The following is an 8,608-nucleotide window of genomic DNA, read 5'->3' as shown; positions in this document are numbered from 1 at the left end:
TTGTAATTCCGTTTAGGAAAATTTTGAATTGAAATCACATGACTTCCAATCTATAACGAAAATTCGTATATAATTAATCGGGGCCTTTTACCCATAAGCTTTTCATATCTGCTCTCAACTTTCATCTATTTAACACCGTTCTCAAGATTAAAGAAAGACAAACAGACATACGGAAGACCATGGGAATTTACATGTTTGCAATTTTTTCAAAGTGCAACCCAACTAGAAAATTTTCATTTATTTATAATATATGTATATAATACAGGCTTACGTCGCTAATATGACAAAATAGGTAGACTACCTCCAGAAAGGAAAATATAGCCTTTTTTCTACTTGAAAATGCATATAAAAAGCCTAAAAACATATTTATACTATTAATTATAAAATATGCAATAGCGCGAAGCCTAAAAAGACTCAGAAGTAAAAATTTTAATAAATTTAAAAAATCCGAAAAACCCCTAAAGAACAAAGCAAGTGCCAAAAATAATAAATGTAAACATGACTGAAAAGTTCCACATTATCGAAGCTGATTAAAGCGTGGTACTCTTCTCAATTTTTTAATTCGTACAATTTCCAAAAACAGCAATTTCTTTGTTTGATGTTTGACCAGTTGCGCGTGTTTTCCACTAAAAATGTATCAATTTTAAATAAGTTTTTCATAATTATCTAAAACTGAAGCATTGTTAAGTTTTTAACATTTTATGATCTGTAGTTAATTATTTTTGAAAACAGTGATGTGAAGTGATTTAAAGAAAGAGGTCGGTTATTTAATGGGCTTCCAGAAGGAAGGCCAAAGAACCGTGAGAGGGATCATCGAACAAATTGCACCAATTACACGAATAAACTTCTGAATTTTCTGTTACTGCTCTCACACTCCACAAACTTTTACCTTTGAAATACTTTGTAGTTAGGCAACAATTTAGTCTTCTTAGATAACTTTTTAACGCTTGGAAATGAGTTTTAGGAAGAAAAAATTCACATTGTTTATTTGTTATATTTTTAACTATTTGATTAATTCTTTAAAAATCATTATTCATTTTTTAAATTGTTACTTTTATTTATATATTTTTACAAATTTAAAGAATATTTAGTAAATAAAAAAATTTCTTAAAGATAAATTTGTTTACTATATTATCTTTTTATTATTTAAATTTAGTTATTTAGAATATTTATTTTTTAATTATTTATTTGCATTCAGAGTAAACTATATCAGAATTCATCTTTTTACTGTTATTTATCAATTTTTAATGTTTATAGTTTATTTTTATGAGGGATAACTTCATAAATATAAAGAAACTAGAATTTTATATAGACGTTACTTTAGATTTCACAATGGAAATAATAATTACGGAAAAACTTTTAGCTAAAAATTAAAAATTTATCGAGATTGCAAGGTTTTTAATAATAAAAGGCTGTATATATTTTAAAAAAGTGATTAAACTTGACGTTTGAATATTCAGAACTCTGAGAATCTCTACAATTATTAAAACTGACAGAAAATGTTAATACTTAAAGTAAGGTTTGTGCTGTTATTTTTCATTCTTAAGAGTAATGGAAATATTTTAAAATGTCAAACGTAAAGAGTTTTTCATATATTCTGTTACTGAATTTATTGTTTCTCGGTTTAAGTTATACAAGTTGAGGTATTTTCCAATAAATCTGTACANTATATATATTTGATATATATATATATATATATATATATCAATAACAGAACATAATTGAATTTTAAAAATATATATAAGTTCATTCCTTTTTTTATATATATACAGTAGATATAAATTTTAAGTGGTTCCTTCTTTTCCTTCTTGAATGCTGACAACACATTAGACTGGATTAATTCATTTACAGCACAACATTTAGATGCTGAATAGCTATTTTTTTGCAAAAGTTTAGTTTTGTTGCACTGATGAAAATTGCCGATGACCACATTAGCTAATTAGGAACTCAGAAAGTTGAAATAAACTTCTTACAACTAAATTTTATTTTACTTTGATCAAAAGTTGTTAAGCGAGTTTTTAAAAAATTATTATTATAAAATCTATATCTTTAATTTGAGAGGGGTTTAAGAATGTGAAATGATAATCTGCACAATATAAATATTTTTAAATCTGGCCTGACAGTAATGATACTTTCAATTATTCATCTTATTATCTTATTATATATAAAATTATCAAATATTACTCTAAAATATCTTTAGATGTTCGTAGTGTTTGTAAATATGAAATAGACTAGAATAATATTTTTTTTTATTTTCGAATAATTACAAAGAAAGCTTTACAAGTTTTCATACAGTTAAAATTACAGTAAGTATATTCTAAGTCGTAAAATATGCGTTTATTACGTATTCTTATATGCATATAAGGATTTATTCCTAATATTATTCATTTTAATAAATCAGATTAACATAATTATTATTTAAAAAATAAATCCTTCAGTAATTCTTAATTATTTTCCTACCTTTTAGAAAAATCTGTCAAAATATAATGGCAATTCTCAAGTACAAAATATATAATTTTCATTTTAATGAACCACGAAAACAATTTGTTCCAGTGTAAAATGAAAGTTTTAGATGTTTTTTCGAAAAATTCTGGCCACAATTCTAAAGAATTTTGATTAAATTTCATAATGTAAAATATTTTACTCTCTTTCAAAATTTCTTGTCAACGTATGTTTATGATTCACATAATTCGTAAATATTTTATGACAGCTATAAAATAAATATTTTTCGTTTTATGTTTTATAATATAAGTCTGCCCGGAATGAACAGAGACAAACATAACCATTAAAAAGAATTGAAGATATGTTTAATTTAGCTTAACCAAACTTTAACTATTCGTTGTTTACAGTAATAATCTGAAATAAATCTTTATTCAGATCTTATAAATTCATTTTTTATGTTAAATTTTTCAGAAAAACATTTAGAATAAATTAGATTGTTATAATAATTAACGTTTAGCTTAAAGAATTGTCAAAAAGTCAGTTAACCAGGATATACTTTAAGATTACTTAAGAACGGTTAAGTCTGATTTGGAGCAGCTGCACATCTTTCTAGTAAAAAAAAATAAATCACATACGTACCTGTTCAGAATCGGTTTAACAGTTCTTTAAATAATCTTAAAGAATGTTAACTGACTCTAAAACTTTCTGTATATAAATGTATTTCTCTTCTGTTTAATTCTGTTGAAATTAATGTTATACATTAATAGAAAGTATACATGATATTACACTTACAGAACATTTAGAAAATAATTTTTTCGCTTTCAATTGAAGTATTTTTCTTAAAAATTTTGTTACTTATTTAAACAATAATTTTTAGTTAGAATATTTTAATTAATGCATTGTAAGCTATTAAAAAAAACAAAGCATTTTGTCGAATTAACAATATATGCAAACTACATCGATGTATAAAAATAGCTTGTTTATAAAAAGAGATAGACGTGTTATTAGTTTCGTTCAGCTAATTTAAAATTTAAACATCGTATTCTGCTAATTTACATGTTTCAGTTAACTTTTTTTTATTTTAAAGTCTTAAAAATGCATTAATTCTATATTTTAAAATACAGTATTATGATAAACAATTGTTAAATAAAAATGCTAAACTAGTTTGAGTCATTAAACCCATTTAATCTTTTAAATGTAAACAAAGACGACTTATCTAAACGACTATAAAAACTTCATAATTTGAATACAGAATTTAAATTTTATTAAACACAGTTATGAATAAATCCGAAAATGCTGATACTTTTTATCTTTCTTGGAAGCCTTTATTTAACCATCATTCCGAATTAATTCCAATTTACTATATTAAGTACTACTTTAAAAAATTTATTTATTTAAATTTCATTTTATTTGAAGAGATGAATATTTTAATGCTGTATAATTTTTTACAGTGTACTTATATAAGAACGCAACAAATGTTAATGTTATTTGGTAATTATAAAGAAAAATTGGAATAGAAATATGAAGAAACAGCGTTACAGTATATATTTTACCTTTTATCCCTTTAAAATATTTGTTTTGTACAGATAAACTTTATTCATATGTTTTGTAAGTTTTGATTCAGTTCAACATAAATACAGTACGATTTTATATAATACTTTTCACTTCTGTAATGTANACCTTCCCTTCGATCTTTAACAACCAAAATTTAAAAACATTAATCTTCCTAATATAAAAACCTCCCTGAAAACTTTCAGAAATGTTCGACCAAAAGTACGGGAGTTATTAAGCTTTCAAGAGTGTAAACAAAATCGTCCCCCCACATACATTAACATCCATATGTACAGAAACTCCCGCGAATGTTTTGGCATTTCTCAACGTTTCAAGGTTCCCTGAGTTCAAAAATGTGAAAATCTTGGGGGATTATTTTTGACCGATCGCCATAATTTCACTCTGTTATATGTAACAGAGCCGGGAAAGTAAAAAGAGCTAGGAATAATTGGTAAAATATTTTTGAAAAATTTACAATCATTATAAAATATAACATATACTTTATATATTTTCTAATGTCTATGCTTATCTTTAACTTAATTGTTCGAATTTATTACTTACTTTTAAGGCTTGACACCGAAATTGTTTTTAAACAATTTGGTTACATCAGCTTATTTATTATATCTTTTCATAATATATGCATTGCGTTTTGAAAGATACTTTTAAAATACATTATTTAAGATGCTAGTTATAATACTAGTTTAAAATATCAAACTTTAAGTATGTTAACGAACAACATTGAGAGAAGATAACTCTGGCACCAATATTTACTATAATAGTAGCCTAATTTTTGAAATAGCGTTATTTTCGCATCATAGCATTTTATTTCAAAATGGCGTTAGAACACGAAAATTGCCTTTCTAAGATACCATTGATTATGGAAATATAATATCTTAAATCGATTTTTTTTATAATCTATTTTTTATAAGTAATGCATGATGGAAGGATGCAGATCTAAATTTTGAAATTTATTCCCATGGCTGTTGTTTTCGTTCAACAATTTTCTTAAATTGTGTTCATTCTTTGAACAAAATAAAAGCATATTTGAAAATATTAAATTAAATAATTTTAATATTTTAATCTAAATATAATTTAAGGTAACAAATGTAGTAAATATCTATTCTTTAATCTTTAAATATGTATTTATTTATTCATATATAAATGCTTTTTATTAAAGTCAAATGTTGAGATTATGTGATTGTTCAAATGCATACAGTATATCTTACTAAGTGATAAAACAGAATGAATCTTTTGGAATATTAAAGACAATTAAATAATAAAATATTAACAATACCCCATATGTTTAAATTGCGTTTAAATATAAAAATAAAACGTGAAATTGTTTATTGTGACATCGTCACAACACCGAGCTGCAATACTTAATTATATTTTTAAAATTTATTTAATTTAAAATATATGCTTTTCATCTCAAATTAGTACTGTGTCTTGCCCCTGTATATTATACTTCCCTGTTAGCAATGTAGTCATACCGGTCATCTAACTCCTTTCAGGGAAAAACATTCGAATTGAAATATAACTTCCGCAGGTTTCTATATAATTAATCGGGGCCTCCTCCCTGTACTCTTTCCATATTTGGTCTCGACTTTCAACCATCTAACACTGTTTTCGATATTAAGAAACAGACAATGGACGGACAGAAACAGTAGGGAATTTATAGGTCTATAATTTTTTCAAATTGCAGCCCAATTAAAAATATTTTTTACACTTAACAGGATAAATTAATTTAGCAATCACGAAACAAACAAACACACACACACGGACACCCATGTGTGTATGTATAAGGAGAAAATAAAAAAGATTATTTGTGTATAAACGTTAATATTTCATATTATTGATATGAAACTATTCATGACATGTATTTATCACGTTCCTAAATAATTTTACTTATGTTCTGTTGTATTCAGTATAATAATGAAAATCTTAGCGCAATAGTATCTGCTTCATTTCGTATCTTTAATATGCAAGAAATTAAACAATCCTATGATTAATTTGATTAACCATACAATGTGTTTTTCGAACTCATGACCATTACAATGTCACAATATGGAGAAAAGTCTACTAACCAAAGGAAAATTTATGAATGGGTGGAAATTCAGAAAGACAAAATGACTGTAGTCAACAAAGATCACTTAGACCATCCAACAGCTTTAACTGCAGCAAATATTGCTTGATAAAGTCAATAGTCCATTCGAGAAAACAGAGAGACCATTACTTTTGTTGTTGCTATCATGTTAAACATTGTAACACATCCTGAAATAGCGAGGAAACGGCGCATAAGTGGCTTATCAAACAACTAGGAACTTTTCTTTCTTTGTTGGTATTACAAAGCTTTTGACCTGATATGAGGAATGTTCAGAGAAACGAGTACCATATGGAAAAAATAAAGGAAACGTGCAAAGTATTTTATTGGAAATGAATTGGCTTTATTTTTAATTTAATCTCGTGTGTGTTTATAGAATTATGTCTGTGTGTATGTTTGCGGTGTGCTAAAAGATGTTTAAATGTATTTAGTTTTTTAATATCAAATCTGCTTAATTTTGTAGATCATACTTGCATATCTCTCTCCAATTCTGATTAAATGCTAGTACAAAATTTTTTGTTAGATACTAATTTAATCTAGCATCTTTATATATTCTCGAATTGTTTTTTGATCGATTATTTGTTAGCGCAAACCATAACACATTAGGACTAAATGACTAGCTGCAATTCCGCCCATAACAGATATGACCCTGCCTCTAAATCTATTAACAATACCTCAACTCGTACCATTCACCAAGAATTACGTCGGTGTATATCCGATTCGAACCCAAATGCCCAAATCCCCACAGCGCACGGCGATAACTAAAACCTCATCACATAACCAATTGATTTCCGTCTTATTAAAAAATATGGTTAAAGACAAATAAAACAAATCAAAACCTGAAATCAAAGTAATGAATGACAAAAACTTTAATAATAGTCTCAAATATTTGCCGAAATATTCTAAGACGTTATAATCCTTAAACATTCATTAAACTTAATTTTATCAGAAGAAAGCGTTATGCAGGAAATAATTTTTGGAAGTTATTTTTTTCTACAAAATTTTCTGTGACATTTTTATGCAAATTTTCTTCAATTTTGATATTTAAAATATTTTAACTTTGTTATATAAATTAAAAAAAAAAACTTCAAATTTATTAAATTGCAGAAGATTGCAACATAATTAAGCTGGTTTTAAGGCTTTTAAGATAAAGAAGATAAAAATACTTCAGAAATATATTATAAAAATGACACAGCATATGTGATTCTTCGATTGCTTCAGGTTAGATTGTGAAATAAATCTAAACGAAATTATTTTTATGATTGACATATAACAAACATTAATAAAGTTATTAACTATTGATTTTTTCACTTTTTTAGTAATTCTACTGAACGTTTAGTCTTTGTTATTTAGTAATGATTTTTTAAAATATTTTCTCTACTGTATATTGTTATTTCTTAATAATTTCATATACAGTAGTTACAAACTTTTTAAAGCTTCTTGATAATTTTTGAAGATATCGAATAAAGAATAACTCTCACAATATATAGATTTTATTAGCTTGATAAATGTATACTATATTCATATTACATTCCCGGCTCTGTTATATATAACAGAGAGAAAGTATGGAGATCAGTTAAAAACCCCACAGACTTTTTACATTTTTGGACTCAGGGGACCTTGAAACTTCGAGAAATGCCAAAAAATTCGCAGGGTTTTCTGTACATATGAATTTTAGTGTGTGGGGGATGGGACAATTTTGTTCAAACTATTTGAAGCTTAATAACTCCTAAGCTTTTTTTGTCGAAAATTTTTGAAATTTTCAAGGGAGGTTTGTTTATTAGTGTGATTGAAGCGATTAAATTTTGGTGATTAAAGGTCGACAGGGGTGTGGAGATAAGGGGAATTTCGTGTCATATCTGCAGTAGGGTCGGATTTAATNTAAAAATAATCTAAAAACATTTTTATAAATCAGTTATATTTGTATTTTATAAATAAAATTTTATACCCAAATATTCTATAAATCTTATTATTTAGATTTACGATTTAAAAAAACGTTCTCTCTGCTTTTATATTCGCAAAAACGATACGACTCTATAATTTCTGAAAGGTCAAATTGAAATCAGACAGACAATTTCAATTATCAAAATTGAATTTGAATAACAAGAATTCTTTTTAATAAAATAACAGTTGTGTCAAGAAAGAGAGATTTACTCGAAAAGAATAAGGAAATTATAAATCTAAACTTTCTATTATCAATAATGACGCTCAGATTTATAAATTGCACGGAAATTTTATCCAATTACTAACATCATAGACTTTAGAAAGCATTCATCTGGCATGAAAGCGAACTCTCATCTCAGAAAGTTTAATATATATATATATGTCAACAAATTTTCTAAAAGAATAAAAGATAATGGTAAATAATGTTTAAAAATTATATATACTANTATCTGCAGTAGGGTCGGATTTAATAACGAATTTACTCGTTCTTAACATTTCCAATTTTTTTTTTAAATTCGCCCCTAAAAATTAAGCTTTTTGCCATTTTATAACAATTAAAAATATAAAAAG

This window comes from Centruroides sculpturatus, unplaced genomic scaffold (assembly GCF_000671375.1).
Source record: "Centruroides sculpturatus isolate CEXI.00-Female unplaced genomic scaffold, Cexi_2.0 scaffold1267, whole genome shotgun sequence".
Taxonomy (NCBI): domain Eukaryota; kingdom Metazoa; phylum Arthropoda; class Arachnida; order Scorpiones; family Buthidae; genus Centruroides; species Centruroides sculpturatus.
Note: the sequence above shows the minus strand (reverse complement) of the source record.